The sequence below is a fragment of the Argiope bruennichi genome, chromosome 2 (assembly GCF_947563725.1).
Source record: "Argiope bruennichi chromosome 2, qqArgBrue1.1, whole genome shotgun sequence".
Lineage (NCBI taxonomy): Eukaryota > Metazoa > Arthropoda > Arachnida > Araneae > Araneidae > Argiope > Argiope bruennichi.
Genome location: NC_079152.1, coordinates 143,877,253 through 143,899,595, shown reverse-complemented (window position 1 = coordinate 143,899,595; position 22,343 = coordinate 143,877,253).

The following is a 22,343-nucleotide window of genomic DNA, read 5'->3' as shown; positions in this document are numbered from 1 at the left end:
TTCGTTTTTACAGTCTCTATTTTGGGAATCATACGTGCGAATGTCTCTCCCTCTTTCTCTTTGAAGTGTTTTTCCAGATCATAAATTTTGATTTATGGAAAGCTATCGACTTGTCATAACAGTTTTAGATTTTAGGTGTTTTCTAGATCGTTGGTATAGAGTAAGGTTAACTCAGTTTTTTTCATAAAACTTCATTTTTATGTTGTTTAAAATACATCATTTATTTTTATATTGATATTATTTGGATTCATTCAACCATATTTTAAAATGACCTTCTCAATTAATTTCCAATACATTAGTCAGTTCTTTAAAGTTATAGCGGTTCTGTTTACCTGATATAAAGATAATCAAATATAAAGTACTTCTTTCGTAAATATTATCAACAAAATTTCATTAACCAGTATCATACTAAAAATTCTAGCGCATAAGAATCTCTTTAACAATATGCAATGCGAATGCATTATATCTAAACATTCATTAAAATAAGAATTTAGTATTATGTTAAATGTCATTATAAAATAACAAAATTCAATTAAGAAGATCTTATTTAGTTCAAAAAAATCTATTTAATAAATAACGTGGAAAATAAAAGACAAAAATAAAAATAAAAGAAACAAAATAATAAAAAGTGAATACACATGTCTTTTCAGAAAACTTCCCTTATTTCCCTTTTATATGCTATAAAAATGATAATTTTGAAACTCCCCGTTCTTGATACTAACAACATAAAACTACCATTCAAAAATAAATAATGAATAATAGTATAAGAATAAAAGCAATTAATAGCATTTTCACTATCAGAAAAAATAATTTAACGTAATAAAATTTCTTAAATTATTTTGTTTAAAAAAATGCGTATAATTGACTTCTATATCAACCATATTTTTAAAAGGAATATTACAAATACCACTCGTTAAAATCTATTTATTAACGTCACTTTTAAATGGAAGATTGTCATTGGTAAAGAAGTGAAAGCGCAAAAATGATGGCTTCTTTTGCAAATCATGAATCAAAACATTTAAAAAAAATGAACGAATAACAAGTGCAGAATCATTACAATGACAGAAGTGTCACTAATTCCCTGATTTACTTTTAAACTCAAAGCATGAAATTACTAATAAAAAACATGTTGTTTGTATCAAAAAAACATTAAAATAATTTAGACTAAATTCATTTTAGAAAATAATTTTAATGTATTTCAAAAAGACTTAAATAAAACAGCAACATTTATTTAAAAGCTGTAACTGATACTTCTAAAACTGTGGACGAAAGATAATTTTTTTATGCTATTTTAGGAAAAAATGTTCAAGTTCAGAAAAACATTTCAATGTGACTTTTGCATGTTTTGCAAGCCATTATCTGAAAGTCTGATTGATTCTTCTTTCGAATTAACGAAATACTTAACTGAATATCATAACTCATGAATAAATATTAAGCTATTTTAAATATTTCAATTACTTTACAATTGTAAGTGGTGCTTCAAACATTACTGACAAAAGAACATTTTTTTCATATTTCTCTTTTCCATATACAGAATTATCTTTGATAATTTGAATGAATTATGACTTATATGATGACAGGATCAATTCATAATTTCTCTCTTATTGAAGACTTTTCTGTCTAATAAATTTGCTTTATAGCGAAAAGCATACATACTTTGAGTACGTTTCAGTGACCCTTGGACAAAAAGATATTAACAGTAAATTATTTCCATAGAATTTAACAATGAATTTAATCAAAATTTATCCATCATTTCGCCGTCAGCCGTCGCTCCAAAGTTTGGCTCATTTTTTAATAATTCAATTAAATATCTTAAGAACTAATTAATTTTGAATGTTCAAAATACCATTGATCTAGAGAAGAACTGACATTTACTACTTTCATTCTCTGTTGTTCAAAGCTTTAGAGAGTTTTGGGTAATACATTTTTTCTAAAGCTCCAATGTATTTTTGTTTTACATTATAGATTCTACACCTTTTTTGATTTGAATATTTTTATGTTGCTTCAATTACTATTATTACGTTTCTACTTTCCTGCTCCTTCGTCATTTCGTTTATTTCAAATCTCCTACAATGAATTTGTTTACAATTACTATCAGAAATTTCTACAACCATATGCACATATTTTTACTATCTCCTTTATTTGAAATATATTTAAGCCCAGAAACTTTCTTAACTATATTCAACATCTCGAGAATTTCCATTCTAAACTTTTCACTCAAACTATAGGTAAAGTCCCTGAAGCTAGGCGAGTATAACATTTACTTTCGTTGATATATTTCCACAGCTGAGTTGATATATTAAACTAATTCATCATCCTGAACTGCTTAATACTTTTCGGCCCAGCAGCCAAGCATGACAGCAAGCCAGAGTAAACATTTATTGAATGGATAAATTTTTAGAAACTATCTCTAAAATTATTTAACGTGTCGTTTCAGCGCTTGCACATATCTCTTTTCCACATTGTGAAATATGTGAAATATTGATTATCTGACATTGTTAGTGAAGATTTATTGAATACGATTCAAGGATTTTGTTGTCAATATTAAAGGGCGAAAGCACGTGGTATCAGATAAAATACTAGCTTTTCATGATTTTAATTTTTCAGGAAATTAATAGTAAATAAATGATTTTAATTATTTTTAATAGTCTTCATAGTTTCTTTAAGTTCATTCAAACGCTTGAGAATGTGAAATAATTACTGATTTTTTTGGAGTAGTTTTCGAGAAAAAAAATTCTCAACAGCTTGTGCATAAGTCTTTTTCATTTGCTGATGAGGGGGGGGGGGGTTAAATATGGGATAACATTTTTCACTAATTTGAGTTTCATTACTTATTTATATCTTGAAAATGTGGAAATTCACTGAAAAAGTATTATATATATATTTTTTTGTTTTCATTTAATCAAAAACTTCAATATCATAGTACATAGACACCTTTCCAGAGGTATAACCGTACGAATTTATTTTGTCACATTCTCTTTAAACTTAAATGTGTAGATAATTCTGATGGATAAACTGGATTGCAAAAGGAAAATTTTCATGAAATTATTTACATTTAGCATATTTTAAATATTTGTTACTGAAAACATTCACTTTAATTTTACTTTTTTCTATTTTATAAAAATTTGTTAATATTTAAACATATTGATACAAACCGTAACTGTCCATCTAATATTCGTATGCAGCAAACATTTGAAAAATGAATTTGATTTCATACATGATTCTTTTTTCTTTTTATTATAACAAAATTAAGATCTGCGATTTTCACTACTTTATTTTTTTATAATTGAAATTTTTTTTTAATTTGGTAGACTAAAAAGAAATCAGAAAAATGTAATTGATTATACAAATACTCTTGTGAAAAGAAAGCATTCGTTTAGTCATTTGTTTATCATTTAGTCCAAACCCTTACATTTTTAATTTTAAAGTAGATCACAACACTTTTTTAAAGTTACAGGCAGCAAAATTGATTCTGGGATCTTAATAAGTATAGATCTAACCAAAATGAAAATTTGAGATAACTTTGCTAAACATAAAACTATGAACCTCAATATATAACATATTGATATATGTATATACAATGTATAACACAGAAATAGGATTGATATACTTGTCGATTTGTTTCGACAAAAAAATTAGTCGAAAAGATTAGTGATCAGTGCTGAACTTCTTCCTTAACTTGCAAAAATGGAAAAAATTCTGCGGTTAACTTCTCGATGCGGCAGAGAAAACGATTTGAATCTAATTGTTGAAAACTAAGCAAAAAATTATTTTTAAAAAATGCCAAAAAATTGTACGATTATTAAATTAATATAATGAAAATGATAATTATTTGATTTTTGAAATGGTGTAAAAACCATATTTTGCAATATTATTTTTGGAAATTATTTTGGTAAAACCTCGACAATTAGCTTAATTTTTAATTAATTAACATTTTGAAAAAATATCTCCCAGGAACACAGTTTTATCTTCCAAAATATACATGCACTCATATGCTCAAACGGTCAAAATATACATGCACTCATATGCTCAAACGGTCAAAATATACATGTGCACTCATGCTAGGTCAAACAGTCTAATGTGTAGAAGCATCAAAACAATCGTGCACACACCCACACGTGTAGTAATTAGAACAGATAAACTGGAAGCGGACTATCATGGGAATAGAAATGAATGCGAAATTCAGGAACAAACTGCTTCTAACAGATTCGTTTTGAGCTGATGTTCCGGAATACGCATCCTTAATATCCGGTGGCAACATATTTTCTGTCTCGAAGGAGATGATTCTAAAATTTCATAGCATTTCAAATGAATATTCAACACGGTTAGAAATGATTTCAGACAAATATGAGAAAAAGACGCATCTCTTCAATCACGGACCCTAGTGCACAGCCAAATGAATCGGAGATAGTATCATTAGAAAGAACCCTTATTTTTTCATTGTTGGAGTGTGTATTGTAACTTCATGTTCATAATTGGATTTTAATCTTGAAATTAAATTTTAAATTGGCGTTTAAAAGAAATTATAGGTTTTATTTATGGACAGTCATTGAACAAAAAATTGTTGATTCTTTTTCCGAAATTACAATCATTTTATCACTTTTGCCTTCTAATTAAAATACACCTTAAAATTTTTTTCTCCTAAGATTGTTCAATTCACCTTCAAACAACTTACAGTCATCGGAATCGGAAAGCAATAAACGCACTGTCATGAGAAGACAAGTTAAAGCGAAATCGTGGAACAAATCTGCTTGTTATTAATATTCCCTGAACTGTCATCCCGGAACACTTCCTTAACATCTACTTTAGCAACTCATTTCATGATCGATGATTATAAAATTAGAATTTCTTGACATTTTCAATGATTACGGAATGAGGTAAGAACAATTGGTGACATTATTGGTGATATTATGCAGTTCTTCAAAAAGGATTTGGCGCGTAGATCCTGAGCTCTAATGCATAGCCAAATGAATTGAAGATTCATAATTAAAAAAAAAAACTCCATTTTTTAGAATTTGTTTTTGTAAGTTCCTCCGATTTGCAATTTATTGGAGTTTCATTTTCTGAAAGAGTTTTAGTAATCTCAGTGGCAGATTTTATGTCGTGATTCAAATAATCCTGTTAGAAGAACCCGCCTTTGTTATTTTTTAACTGAAGTAGAGAAGATATCGTCTATCGTGATGTATGAATTGATTTTATTATAGGTGAGATCTACAGGCAAGTCGCGTGGCAGTCAATGTGTTAAGGTTCAGGATAGTTTTGTGATTAATTATAAAAAAAAATATTTAATAATGGATGGATATTAGTAATGCATACCAATGATTTCCTTCCTTTTTGATATTATTGTTTGTGTTGTAAATATAGTAACAAAATAAATGAAATATAAAAAGCTGAGGAAAATTATTTTTACAAAAGGCGTAAAAAGATGGAATGAGAAATTTATTGCCATGTGGAATATCTTCTAGATTTTCTAGAATACACAAAAGGGAAGCATGCAATAAAGAAATGCATTATTTCATGAAGAAATAATTGCAATAGGCAATTTATTTCAAATTATTTTTTTTGCGTGATTATTATATTTTCATATTCCTTATTCCATACATTTCCACTAACACATAAATATTTTCATTTTATTTATTTAATATATAAGTCTTTATAATAGCAACATAATGAATGTACATCATCATACAAAACAATATATGATTTTTTATTTGATAATGCCTGGTGAAATTGTAAATACCCTATAACCTGTCAGCATCTGTTCACCAGTTCCTTCCTGTTGAGGCCAAATTGACTCCCACATGTACTAGCATTTCAGATTCCTCTAAGGTTTTGGTTATGACAGCATACCAACATGAGCAGCAGAGAATCGGTTGTTTTTCAAATGTTCTTACTGATACTTAAAATAATGATAGCTCAGATTCGTCAGATAATGAAAAAAAAAAAAAAAAACTTAACATTTCGAGTTTAAAGTAAAAATGTTTTTTGCAAATTGGAGGAATGCGCATACAAATTAAAATACTGCTATTTTTAGTTATTTTTCAAGCTTTTTATTTATTAAATACATTACTCTCAGTCTGGCGTGATGGTATCTAATGTTGCAGCTGCTTAACGGTAAGACCAAAATGAAAGGAGTTTTTGTGCATTATGTGCAACAGATTGCATAGCTGAAGATAAAAATGTACTGGAGATTATCTCATTGAAAGTAATATATGGTACAAAGCTACTCTTTGATTATATAAAGTCGAATTCGAAATCTTATAATTTTTACCGATTTTAAAATGAAATTTCGTTGTAATTGTTAAAGTGATATCTTATATAACGGCTGTGGATTCAGCCGTTTGATGATAGAGTACTGCAGTGGAAATGATGACAAATAAAGTCTCCAAAGATTGTGTCCAACAAAAGGAAAGGTTTAATTTCAACATAATTTATTAAGAGGAAATAAAATTGAAAACATAATGAACTATTTACAGATATGATGAAAAAAAACTTATAAATACATAGAAGGTCATTACAGGACCCTAGACCAGCTACGAACCAAGCCATCTTACAAACATAATGACACGTATTTATATCATGTCTTAAAATTTGTATATTAGTTACAGTTGCCAGTTTAAATAAATGTCAGATACGATACCGATTAAATAGTTAAATGTTTAATGTCGCGTGAAGTGATTTACTCATACTAATGACGCACAAAAGCAGGTTCAAAATGCATTGCATCATTTTTCAATAAAGTATGGGAGACAAAATAATTTGGAATTTAGAACCTTAATGCCGAAATTTCCTAGCAGTAATAAATACAAATTACAAAATTAAAAACTATGCCATTAATTTCATGAGTCTTTACTTTTAAATCTGCCGATTTTATAGAATGGAGAATGGACTTTAATTTAGTAAAGTGGTCTTTAATGTGTCTTTGTATGGCATTATATAAAATTTTTATAATTATCGAGTGGCTAAATGTTAACTCACATGCATGTGCAGCAAGCGTTCATGTTTTTATACACAGAGATATTTTTCTAGAAAAGCCCTGAACTCATTCACTGTACAATGAAAATATATATTTAGCATTTAATCCCATAGTTAAAGTAATAAAGAGCATGTTATGTTTATCCTTCTCGGTTTGCGAAATGGGAATACATTTTTAATATTAGTCTATTTTCATATATTTTCCAAATCTCCTTTGATGTGGTATAAAAAAAAAACTCAAAGTTTTAATTTATCACACCATCCTCATAATTTTAAGCTTAAAATCTAGTTAATTAATGTGATGACATACGTATATTAGAAGAACTTTTATTTAACACGCTGATTTTATATTGCTATGAAGAATCACACCAGTGAAATACGTACAACAATGTCTGGATTTCTACAACGAGAAAGCAATTCGGTGCCATTGAAAACACTTATGAAAATTCAGCATACGCATTGAATATGGATAGCAATTAACTTGAAACTCTGAAGAATGTTTACGGAGTCATTTTGCAAATAAATTTTAAAACATTTTGGTCTTTGACACTTACGAAAATTAAACATATATATTCAATGCAGATAACATTTAACCTAAATTAAAAAAGAATATTCATGCATTTACCATGCGAGAATCTGTATCTTTAACTAAATAAGGTTTGCATTCCAGTTTCTAAAAATGTTTACTAATTAGAAAGTTATTTTATTTTTTGGTAGGAAATGAGTATTTAACAGTATTTAAATGTGGTACTTCAATTAGATCTAAAATAAGATTAATTCTTGATAAAAAAATCATGGATGTTGTAATAAATAACATTTTAATTATAATGAATTCTAGGATCAAGACATTACTTTAAAGTAAATGAATGAATTTTAAAACTGTAACCCAAATCTTACTCAATAAAGTGTCTAGAAGAAATCATTTCTGTGCATTTTAATAAATTTTTCCAGAGTGTGTAATTTTAGAGAAAATGAAAGAAACTCTAAATCTATTAAAATGTCAGATTTTATTCTTTCTAGGAATCATTATGAATAAATTAAAAAATTATTAACAAATAAGGAATGGTCAGTTAAAAATAATTTGACTAGTTTATACTATAGAAGTATATAAAAAAAGTTAAATATGAAAGTTATTTTCAGAATGTATAATTACAAACAATGAAGAAACAATATAATACAAAATAAAGCATTCATCTCTACAATACTCAACATTCTCTACAATAAACAATGAAACACTCATTTATATCATTTATGAATTATATGGCGTGAAGAACAAAATCTTCAATATACTTCTCAATAACAAAAAATCACAGGTTTATTATACTACTTGAGTGAGATTGAAAATTTTCCTACCCAATAAAATAACTTTTACAAACAATGGCACATTCTGAGTGTAAGCCGGCGATCCTTTACACAGTAAAGATTCACAGTCACCCATTTCCATTGACTTGAACAGTTGATTTAATCCGAACTTATTTAATATCTCATCATTTATAGAATTTTCTAAATTAATCATTATGTTCTGGACAGACCAGGAACTTTCGGAATGAGTTGTTGACTGGGACACTGCATATTGACAAATAAACTGTTTTAAGCATTTAGGATCTTCTAAGGATGTAACTCCGAGCTCATTGATAGCATCCAGTACTTGCTCTACATGAGAAACATTCCCTGCATCTGAACTCCGACCGAATCCACTAACAATTGTTGTGCCCACAGATGGCAACACATTACCACTAAACATGTTAGGAGAGATCATTTCAATGATAAAGGCTATAGGTATAACTACAGCCGAAATTAGAAGCAGTGGATTCAAAAATGTATTTTTGAGAAGAAATAAAAATGATGGTCTTTCAGTAATCCCAGTTTCAGTCTCACTTGAACCAGTGAGAATTTTGAAATTCGAATCTTTAGCAAGTTCTTCTTTGTTTTCATTATCTTCAGTATTAGTTACTTCTTCAATATGGTAATTATATTTAGCATCTCTTTCGCGAGGTATATAGAATCCTCCAGGAGTATAAAAATATTTGTCATGAACAGTTCTGTCAGGAATGAAGTCATCCAGTTCCGAAAGAATTGCATATCTCAACGAGTCACTAGAATCATAATTGTGCTTGGTGTCAAACAATGATGTAACACCATGGGAAGAATTTTTAGCATTATCCATCTTGGGAATACTCCAGTTGTTGCGATTGTTTAGCAACGTAGTACGTCCAGTTCGTTGATGAATTTTTAAATTTATATCGTTTGCAGAAGAAAATGATAAAATGCAGCAAAGAATAACGAAAAAAATTTTCTTCTTTATCAATAAAAGCATTATAAATGCAAGTAATAAAAAAAACTTTAAAAGTCAAATTGATTACTTTTGAGATCAAAAACCGAGTGCGTTGTTTGATGGTTTCTGTTGTTCGTTCAGTCTTTTATGCTTCTTTTAAACTGGGAACACCCGAATCATGTCATGGTAAAAAACTGTCAGCTATGCGAATAATAAAAATATATTCAGCAGAATTTTAAAATGCTTATTTTCTTTGTATAAAAAATGTAATTTTTCAAACATTTTTGCCTTTTTTGTAATTATTAGCAATTAAGCGTGTCGTGGAATAAAATGGTACTTGGAATGTGAAGACAAATATTCACTGAAACACAATTTCACGCTTGACTGTACTTAACACTTTTATTAAAATATGAAGAAAGTACCCCTTTTCATTGAACAATGTTTTTTTTTTGTCAGTTTAATTTACTTTAGCAAATTTTTGCGTTTGTTTCAGTCTTTCTAAGAGAATTACTAATGAACTTAAACATACGTGTTCCATCGTTTATTCAGTTTCTTATTTAATAAAATAAATTCATTTTTTCGCTTGGCTTGTCGTAATAAAATGCATCTTAAATATTTTACTAAACTTTTTATAGGTAATTTTCTTATTTATGATAAAATAATAGATAGCATAATACATCGTATTAAAATTTGACAATTTATTAAAAAAATGTCACCATCTTTCATTTAAATTCTAATTTTTATACTGTTTAAATTTTTATTAATTTGGCAAAGAAAGAATTTCTCCTTATAGCTGACAGATATCAAACAGTATTTTAAATTTAGTTAGGTATTATTTAAAAGTAATTATTTTTCTACTGTAAAAGACCGTTGGGTGACTTTAAAAATTTTTTACATCACTTTAATAAATTTTTGAGAAAATGAATCAACATGTTTTGCATTTTTATTCGATATTTTTTGTAATTAAGAAATATAATTTTTCACGCAGAGTGCGAAGAAGAGTCTTTTATTATCACCTTGATTTTTTCAGAATGAAAAGCGTGCAGTTAAGCAATAAGCAATCGGTTCCGGCAAGCTCATTTTCAACAATTGCAGTTGCCTCAAATAATACAAAAATAGAATGATATATTTTAGAAAAAATATTGCAATTCTCTTGTGTAACAAACAGCAGATGGTTCATGTTTCAAAGAAAACTAACTCCAAATAAGAACTACTTACAATAGCTAACTCGGAGTTTTTAAATAGTAACTGTTTCAATGTGCATAAATGCGTTCATATATTTTTTCCTTTTTAGTCAGATCAATTCTTCTTACATCTGCTTCTATTTCCTATGTATCTTTTTTTTGTAACTTTCTCTTTGAAATGTCTTTGTAACTTTTGAAAAGTACGATATAAACATGTATGCTTATATATCATTTTGTGAAATGGTACCGATTGTGACGATTCGCAAATGAAAATAATGAATACTATTTCCTTAAAGAACGAAGAAGAGAGTATATATGTATAAATAAAATAAATATTCGAAATTGGTATTAAACCTTACTATCAACAAGAAATTATTCATAAGATATTTTATCTGTCAACATATGAGAAAGAATTATTAATATGTGGTTAAAAGGAATGGTCTGAATATTAAGAATAACAAGAGCTAATTTGCGTTTTGTTCAGTTTTTACATTCACCACCGATTGTGAGTTAATTATTGTATAATTTCTTCATTAGTCACTATTTCGATTGGCTGTCACTGCCAGGACAAAAGTAACACTTGTTTAACATCCATAGAAATTATGTTTCATATAAAATTCAGCACTGTATGAAGCAGAAATATGGTTTAGAGGCTTCTGTTTTTATCGTTATCGTTTATTGCTTTAACATGAGCCAATAAACACATGTAAGTTTTAATTTAATTAAAAGTTAAGTTACTATTTTAGTTTAGTGACATCAAAGTGTAGCTCTGAAACAAAATGAAGTCAATGATTGAGTGGAAATTGGAATTTTAAATATGATCAGATAGAGAGACATTTGAGGGGGGGGACTCTCATCCAACGTTTGTCTTCAAATATAACAATTTATAAATAATCAAGGAAAGATAGTATTTTAATTAAAAAATAAAAATATATAAAGATTAACCTTAAAGCTTTTGCTTCAGTTACGAGTGTTTATAAATATTTCAACAGTATTGCTATATCTGATTATATATCTGTATTATTTTATTAATTTATTAATTTGATTTTTCCATAACATCACCATTACTTCTAACATTTCTATATTATTCTATCCAGTCATTCATGAATTTTCCAATAATATTTATGTAACGACTCTACATCTACATCATTCTGCTACTTTGATTAATTGAATTTATTTAAGTCAAACAGAGATATTAACATCTACTTCTTGAAGAAAGTTTGATCAAACTTTTCACTCCAGCTGAAGCAAAGACTCCAAAATTTTTAGGATGTAACATTTATTTTTGATGAAATATTTCCCCAGTAAAACTGAAAGATTGAACTAATACATCATCCCGCACTGTCTGATACTTCCCGAAGAAGCCAAGCCTGACAGCAAATCAGGGCGAACATCTCTTGCGTGGGTAAAATTTTAGAAACTATTTCTTAAAGTATTTAACTCATCTTTTCAGCGCTTGCAGGCGACTCTGCTAGAAGCTGTCCATATTGTCAGACGAGTAAAATATTATTACTCGCTTTGCTGACCGTGGAAATTTATTATTATTCAAGGAAAACTTTTAGTTGCTTTAGTTTAAAAGTATTATTTGATAATTATTTCTAGCCTTTATAGAAATTAAGATATATTCTTTAAAAGATTTCTTCCATTAAAATCGTTTTTCGCTTAGTAATTAAATATTTCTAATGCGAATTCTTTTTCTGATATGGAACTTAATACTTATCTCTACTGGGCCAGAATCGAATGTTGAGTTAAAACATATTCAAAAGAAGGTTTCATATCCCTTAATATGTGAAAAGAAAAAAATAAGACAATAATTGTTTAAAAATAAGGTTTTTCTGAAAATTCAAAACATTTAAAGAACAGAAATTTTTATTTATTTCGTTTTTCAGTTAAAGAAAAAAATTATTGAGTTTAAATGTGTCAATAAAATTTTAAGATTTAATGTTAATCAAGCTACATATAATAGTGCACAAATATTTGCTGCACAAAACATTTTGGAGAGCATTTCGAATAAGTACATTCCTTATAGTTTTTTAATATATTTTTTATATAATATTTGCAAGTTATTTTCCAAGTTATTCCAAGGTAAAAATTGTCAGGAGTTATTAGCATCCTTATCCTGTTTCTCATGAGAAAAACAGAAAATTAACATTAAACTAACGTTATAACTCATAAACGTTATATTCAACAGTTCCAAGAAACGTATTTGTAAGGTAGTTTGCAAAAAATGATGTAGGCAATGTATTAAGGTTTTAAGAAGATATTTCATTTTTCTTGTTTTGACTACATTTGCAAATAAAAGAAATAAACGTAAGAATGCTTCATTGAAAAATGCGGAAAAGTATTTATCGTCTTCCTCCAGAGTGCCTTAAATAAAACACATGCTCTCCAGCTCTCTGAGGCTTCTCCTGTGGCCGGTGAAATCACTGTTCCCAATTATTTTTTGTTCCCAGTTACCTTCATTGAACCTATACCCGATGAACATTTTAAGGTGCGATTTCATCTATTGACTTTTATAGGTACTATATTTAATGTTATTGACTGTTTACTTTTGCATTGGTTGGGAGATCCAGTTTATGATAACTAAAAATGGAAAGGAAGTTTTGTGCGTCTTATATTTACGAATGAAAAATTATTTACGAATTTGTACGGACGGATAAAATGTTTTTTACATGTACTGTACATTCAATTAAGTTAAACATTTTTATTGAAGAAATACTTAAATTTTTCCGCCCAGTTAAGCTATGTATTTGCTGACTTTTTTTTTGAAGGATGAATTATTATATGATAGGAGAATCTCATTAACAGTATTTCTTATCAATGAATATCATAAAGATAATTTTCTGTCATCAGAAATAATAATAGGTGATTATAAAATTATTTTTTAAAACTTTTTTTTGCAAATTTTTTTTTGACGGATATCGTAAAAATTTTATACTATTAAAATCTGTGTGAAATGTTTATCCAGAATGTTTGTATATATTTCAAAATGACTATGGGGAAAAATTAACCTAATTATTATAGCAAATTCGTTCTCTGATTCAGGTCTAAATTACGATCTGTGAAAGAGTGAATGAAATGCGTGAATGAAATCCGTCCAGTAAAAAGGGTTGTGACGTGTGTGTAGATAAGTCGTTTTCTTGGCCCTAGATGGCACTACTATAAAAACAAGAAACACCGGCTTAAAATCGCTGTCTTCGTAACAGCGGGCTTGTCCATGGTAAGTGCCATAAGAAACAACATTATTGCAAATAATTATATATTGATATTAAAATTTCATCATTTATTGCAAAATTTAAGAAAATTAATTATTCAGTTTGATTTCAATATAGTACTTGAAACTTTACTTTATCAAATTTAAGTTATTTTTATTCATCAGAATATAGGGAATTATCTAATATCCTTCTGATATCATCTGCTTTCCAATATATTCGTAAAGATAAAAAAAATCATTAAATTATTTCACACCAAATGTTTGCAAATAAAAAATGAAGAGATTTTTCTTTCGCGTAGATGTTTTAAAGGATAAGAGAATTGACGTAACCATATTTCATGCTTTTAAATTTTTACTTATAAACTACCTTAATACTGAGATTCTTTATTGACGTTCAAATTAGAATTTCTTGCAGCCGCCTTTCTAAGATAAAATTTATAAATAAAAATAGAAAAACCGCATTTATTAAATCAAAATGTTTATTTTCAATTTTTTATTTATTAATCAAATGTTTAATTTCAGAAAAAAAATTAAATGCAAAGCTTAAAATAGCGTACTTTTTTTTTATGATTATTGCCAAATTGGGACATTACATGACGTAAAATATCTTGCAGTGAAATAATCGTTTAGTCTAGACATATTTTTTTTTTTTTTTTTTTGGATTTAGAGAATTTCTTGTCAGCTTAAAATTTTTTTGTTTTCTCTATTTTGACTCGAGCTAGAATTTCAATTTAAGCTATTAAAATATTCTTATTTGCTATATGAAACTTTCAAATTTACATATACTTTTCGAAATTTAATACCCAGAAACCTACTTTATTCTGATATTTAACAAATAAAAGAACTCAAGCTGATGTTTATTCTGAATAGAGAATTCAGAACTTGTTTTAATTCTGAAATGAAGGAATCATAGTATGACGAGGAATCCTCTATTGACGGAGTGAAAGGGCAATTATCGTACTTAAGTTTTGATATATTTCATTTAATATTATAAACTAGAAAATCGCGATCAATAAAAATATTATAGAAATTTATTGCAAACACGAAACTACTATTATATTCATAACTATATAATTGCTCAATTTATCTAATATTCTTTTACTAGTTAAACAAATTAATAAACACATTTCTTAATTCTTCTCTGCAAATGCTTCTGGGCTTATCTTTTCTGATAATAAAGGGAAATATCTGTATGTGTGTTTTGAAACTCTTTAAGACAAACCGCTTCATTTAAAACTACTAATTCCAACAGATTCCGGATTATATACTTTTATACTATAGATATACTTTGAAAGTGAGGAAATGTGCACCTCTGAGAAATGTATTCGAGTGTTTAATTAATAAAATGTTAAACGAATGTCTAGAGTGCTGCTTCCTTTTCTTTTCTGTTTAGTTTTATTAACCGATTCTAATTTTGCACAGAGATTAATACCATTTTCGTTGTTTCATAAAAACGTTTAATCGCATTTTTTTCCATTACTGTAAACTAAGGAAAAAGGATTGAATATAATACTATATAACTTACATGGAAAATAAGGAAGTTAAGTACCGTGAAATATATTGAAACCTCGAAAATATATTGTCACTGTCCATTGTAACACACACACACACACACACACACACACACACACACACACACACACACACACACACACACACACACACACACACACACACACACACACACACACACACACACACACACACACACACACACACACACACACATACACACACACATACACACACACACACACACACACACACACACACACACATGTAATGAACGGAAACTTAATAATATTAAAAAAATATCTTTCAAATTACAATCTAATACTTTTTAGGTAATCATGAGTATTATATTGTGCATAAAATATTCAGTTGAAAGTAAGCATAATCAATATTGCCAGTGAACCAGCTGGTCCTCATAGCGATTAATTTATAATAAAATCGCGAGATCTTTTGTCTTTTCAGGATTCTTAGTTTATTAAACTCCGTAAAGTAAGCACAATCTAACGCAATTTTAATTCTTTAGTACATTTGTCATGCAAAATAAGTGATTTTACTGATAATGCCACTCATAAATTGAAGACCTGAAAATGAAATCATCAGACGAGACTCTATTATGCATAATTAATTTCAGAAACATTCACTTCATGAATATGTAGATTTCTCTAATACTATAATACTAAAGTTCTTTCCTTAGTTAGGTCCTAATCCTTGAATAGATTCTAATATGCAGAAAGAAGAAAGATGATGGTGTTCTACTGAATATTCATCAGATGTCTTAGAAATCGAAATGGTTTGAAAACCTCTAGCATCCATACTTTTGAAACATGTAACTGAATTTTCGCTCTTATAATCAGCTTTGAAATATGTTGATTAAGATTACCATTACTATTTCAACTAACGAAAATAGAGTCCCGTTTGTTGTCCTTAGTTATTCAAGCTAGTAAAAGTTTCAATTTATTCATAATATTTAATTTTGTTTAAAATTTTGCATTTTATGGTTTACCATTTAAATCGTTATTTTTTAAAAATTTAGTGTTCCTTTCAATCTTTAAGTATGATATTACTTATTAGTGCTCAAAAGTAAAATTTTTAGGTATTATGTAATTAAATATTTTTTATTCAGATTTCTATTAAAACTCTTTTAAAAATATATATATAAATTTCCTAGGTATTACTGATTTGTGCTTGATATTTTTAGAATCCTATCTTGGTTTACTTTCGAACAACTATATTGGAAGCTATTGTTCATTTCTATACGTAAATTTTTAACAAAACGTTTATGAGAATCACTTTGGAATAGTGAGCGATAAAGTAGATATTTATCAACAAATATATCATTAAATCATTTATCATTAAAGATATATCATTATAGTCATCAGATCTTTAAATAATAATTCATAATTATAAATATTATAGAATCGCGAAAAAGATTTTTCACAAATCCGCCAATAAGTGGGTTAATTCACAAAGAAACAACATTTAATTTAGTTAATTCATTAAACAAAAATCCGTTTCTGTGATATTACAGTGGATTTATTTTGTCTTCTAGTATATTAATTAAAATATTGCAATCGATTAAATTGACGATTAATCTAAAAATAAAAGTCAACTTATATAATATTCGATAAATTTCTCGGCCATTTATACAACTTCTGATTGCTCAATTTCATATGATTAATGAATCAAATTCTCTCCATATACCATCGCTAACTTTGCTCTAAGCTCCGAACTCATTCAAAATGCTGTGGAATTCTAGAATTATTCCCTCTGAGACAGGAAATTCTTGCCCCAGCACGTATGAAAGATGCATGTTTTGGGACGACAGTTAAGGAAGCATTCATTCGTGACGGTTTGTTCTGGGATTTTGCAGTAATTTATATTCCAGCGAGAGAATCTTGACACATTCTCCTGTCTGTTGACTACAGGTTGTTTAAATATGCGTTGAGCTGTTATAAAGAAGACATTTTACTTGTGATGTTTAAATGGAAGGATTAAAGTGGTGTCCTTTTATCGGTGCAAAAAGCATCACCATTCCATGCAATTATAAAAAGGCTATGAAAGATTCGCGAATAGTATATTTTATTTAGGATTCTTTGAATATGAAATGAGGTTAATGACACAGCAGTGTGAATTTGACTAAAAGAAAAAGCATCATAAAATGAAAGTTTGCATTTGTTTGAACCTTTAATTTAGAAGTAAATCACACCAGCAATTCTTGATTATGTTGCGTGAATTTAAAATATTTAACAATAATGATGTTTTATGTTCAGTTCTTATATTACTAAAGGTGCATTTCTTTAATTACATTCAGAATGAGCTCGAGAAGTTGCATTAACATGTAAATTATACTATTAATACAGCGATTGTAATTTTCCTAATAATTAGAGAGTAGAAACAAAATTTAAAAAAAGGTGTATAAAGAAATCTGGTCTATCCCAAAACTAAGAATTTTGAGTTAAAATATTCAATATTATCGTCAAAATTGTACTTTTCAGAGTAATTATCTAATATACAGAAATACATTTAAGGTACATGTTGCCTAATTGATGTTAATTTAATGAAAACTGATAAATATTTGTCGTTGACGCATACTCATGACCTTTATGCTTGCTTTGGTATGTTTACCTTTTTTTTGAAATAAGGCCGATTCGTATATTAATTTTTGCTCCAAAGATCGCATTAAGGTCTCTTTTGAATGAGTTTTTAAGGTCTTATTTATTCATGTAAAAGAATCACATTGAAAACCGCCGAAGAGAATCAGCCATTCAGAGTTGTGTTGCTGTTAATTTTTCTGGCTATATGTCCGATTGTATAATCCTTAGAAGGAAAAATTCTTGAATACGATCTTTGAAAACAAGCATTTTGGTCTTATGTTAACAACCAACTAGCAATTATGATTTGGGAGTATTATTAACGGATTTATTTGTTTTTATATTTCTTAGCCTTTCCTCTTATCCCCTTGTAGAATAAAGCTATCATAATCTGATCGCCTTTTTCGAGTTAAATGAAACTCAAATTTCTTCCTTTTAAGAAAACTAAAACATTCTTATCATGCTCCATTAAGTAGTGCATATTGTCTGATGCTAAACAATACTCGCAATATTGTATAATACGATTGATTACTGAATAATATGACATCTCACAATATTGTAGAATCATCTATGCAATCTAGATGCAGGTTTCCTATGGCTCTAATATTTGATCGAATAGCTCTTTTATTGCGTTCATCTCATCTCAGTATCAAAAATTATTTCCTTAAAACCTTTTGAGTACTGAAGATTATATTTGTTTGTTGACACATTCGTTAACTTACAGGTGTTTTGTAATTGTCACCCAGCGTTAATATGCCGCTCTATGATGGCAACTAAAGCTTATATTACGGGTATGCTGAAAAGCCATGCTAACTTATTTTTCGCTTTATATTCGGAAAAACTGGGTATTTAAGTGTTTTATAGAAGAATATAAAACAATATAGACTTTATACCAATCTAAAAATAAATATATATAAACAAGATTTTGATATTGAATATTTTTAGTATATTATTGAGTAGTGAAATACAAGAATAAAATCCCAAGTACTTAATTACATTTATAGACCTCGGTCTACTTGCAGATTTTCAGATTATGCCAAGAACGACAAAATAATGAATTTACTGACAGTTTGTAAATTATATCAAGATCTCCAAGCAGCATTCAGCATACGATGCTAAGATTTCGCCTAGATTGTTGCATTTATTTATTTATTATATATATTTTTATTTTATTGCATTTATTATTGCAGATTATTCTAAAATTGTCGAATTGCAAATCTCCAGGTTGACAGCGGTGTGTATCTTTTGAAGATTTATCGTAGGAACAGTAAAGATAAACAAGCAACAAATTCCATAATACAATACATGAATTAACTGTCAAGAAATAGTTTCTAATCAGTTATTTCCCTCAAGAATTAATGAAATATTATGTAACAATTTTTAATGTTACTACACGTATTATTACTTGGAAGAGTATCCAAAACTGTAAAAAGAGATTACGCACATGAAGGAATATTTTTTTTCTTCTCAAATGATTATAACTGCCAGAATTTATTAATTTCAAAGTATTTTCATTATGCTTTTATTATAAAAATGCGTAGTTAATTTAATCTCATAATTGGCAAAGGAATGACAATAACCGAAATTTAACATATCATTCTTATATTGAATCATATTTTAGATATTCTTGTAGAAGTTTGAAAATTTAAGAAAACATCACTGATTGGAGAGAAATATATGCAACAAAGAAAAATTCGTTATCACTTTTGCTTAATATTTTTACTGTGATAATGAAATAAGCAAGATAGAAAAAAAAAGTTATTCTACTGGACAGTTTACTGAACTTAAAGTTGCTAGGTTTGGCACAGTGTTACTGCTTATATAGTAGATGCTCACTAATATATCATATTTTAACTTTAATTTGATTGTTAATTTAAAATTAATAAAAGTATTAATAAGTTTTTTCTCAATAATTTCTAATATATTATTGTGCAAAATTCCTTTTTAAACAAAAATTTATTTTCAAAATGAAAAAAGTAAGCTTTTAATTTCTGTTAAAAAGTATCTGTAATTTTAATAAAAGTTCAAAAACATTTTTCTTAAATACTTATGTCTGCAACAATGCCTGACTTAGAGAGTACGAGAAAATATTAAAGTTACACAGGAATAAACTTTATTCCTGTGACATAATTGAGAGTAAATTTTTAAATAAATTAAAGGTATAGGAATCAAGATTAAACCCTCATCCTGTTTCATTGTTTCTAATTAGAAGTCTAGATCTATTTTACATTTCCATCAAATTATTTTTTTTAATTTTTTATTTGTTTTCCTATAAAAAAACGACTAATTTATGTTTCAATTAAATATGATGAAAAATGACTTTCTGTGATTTGTATTTCGGAGAAATTATTTCGATAAATATAATTATTCTTTGAATCAAATAGCATCGAAAGTATAAATTTCGTAATATAAATAAATATAAAATGAAAATAAGTTTATGATTTAATTAATCCGCTTGCTACTGGGATTGAAATTTTTTTTCATTACAGTTCAACATTTTCAAAACTTCCAATACGTTAACGCAGCAATGGGTCGTTATCATTTCCAGCCAATTTATCTATAGATCAAATACAATATAAATCTAAAGACTTGTACTTAACCGAATTGATATTTGAAATCCATAGAGAAGAAAACTATATACGATTTTAATTATTAAACTTTGCGGACAGCATCGGGAATTTTATGACAATCAAACTATTTTAATTGAATAAATAATTACTTTTATTTAAAGGGATAAGGCTATTTTTTATCCTTCCTTAGTAATTGTTTTGAATAAATCAACGTAAAATACGAATTTTTAAGAAAATCATATTACCACAAATCAATAAAGTAGTTGGAAAATTACCCTTCTTGAAATTTTAAAGGGTATTTTTGATAATCCAAATAAAGGTGGCTTGATTGCGAGATGCATTGGAAAAGTAATTTTCAGTCATTATTGATTTGTCTTCATAATTTGTTAATAAATGCCTTTTAGTTTTTTTTAGGTATTAGAATAAAACAAAACATGATAATCACGCTGACATCATTAACTACATAAGAGATGAATATCTATGTTCATCAAAAATCATTGTCTTCGTGTAAAACGAATTATCATTTGTTATTCTTTGTTTTTGAAGAGAAAAAAAAAATAACAGCATAGAAACAGGAGAAAGAAACATTTTATTGTGTGTTAAAAATTTTCTATTTGACCTACTTCAGCCACGACATTTTACCTGCCGCAGATGGGTCCTAGAATTAAAGAGTGTGCCATGCGGAAAGGAATCTGTTAATCTTCACGTCTCTACTATTTTATCTCTTTTTTTCTTATTCTGTTCAGAGCTGGTGATTTTTGTTCTATAGATACATTTTCAACCGCATTTATTGTTTTTAGATATGGAGAATACATGGCAATAAAAAAAAGTTAGTGTTTTCATTTGAAAGTTTTGTCACTGTGACCATAACTGTAAGATATTAACTGTTGTTTTTTTATATTGTTCATGAGTGCATACCTAAAAATACCTTAAAATAAAATCTTATGCCGTTCCTGTGAGAGTTATAGATTTTGTGATAGTTACCGTGCCATATATCGGTATAGTTTTAATAATCACCTTTTATACATATAATTTAAAAACAGAAAAAATACATACTAAATAAATCCTGCAACGGTTCTACTAAAGTATCTTTGCCAATTGAAAAAATATTTTTTGCTACGTTTCAAAATATTTTGGAATCACAAATTTTAAGAAGAAACTTTTTAACACTTTCAACGCTACCGACGAGATATCTCGTCTTTCAGATACTTACAATTACAGGTTTCTGTTGGCTAAAATTTTTCTCTGATGCCAGTTTAGATAGGTTGAACTTTCTAATACATATCTGAAGAATACCTTTACTTTTTTTCATTTTTTTTGTATAAAAAATGTCAATAGCCGGAAGAATTGATATTTGTCTTTGATTATTGATATCTCGTTGGTAGCATTGAAAGTGTTAAGCACAAATTGAATTAATGAAAAATGGTATATATAATATCTTTAGAAAGCAATTTAAATAAATCTAAATCATGAAAATTTTTATCATAACGAACGCAAAGTAGCGTAAAAGTCCCCCAAAATAACCATAGAGAACCGAATCACAGTTTTTAAGCTTTCCTCTAATCTTTGTAAATGAGTATATTTATGCGGTTCGTGATACAATATTATCTCTAGACAATAAAAATTACATTAATTTGAGAGACTCGGGAGAAATTAAAAAAAAAAAATTGTAAGCTTTATAATTTAAAATAGGAGTACTTCACTTGAAATAAAAGTAGACAGTTTGGTTTAGTATTAAAAATTTAGATAATTTATTATTTTAAAATAGAGAAATCAATTATCTTTTTACAATTTGAAATCCAACCTGACTTTCATTTTTGAGTTGTACGAATTTTTACAACGCTTCTCAACATTAAGGTTTCATATTATATGAAAATCAGGAAACAAAAATAAATGCTCTCGCTTCGATTTTGATAAAATCTCAATTTGCAGGTTTACGAGCTATAAATCACAAACTTGCAAAAATTGTGAGGCATTTCTTTTAGAAATAGAAAATATAGAGATGTGTTTCACTCGAGGTAT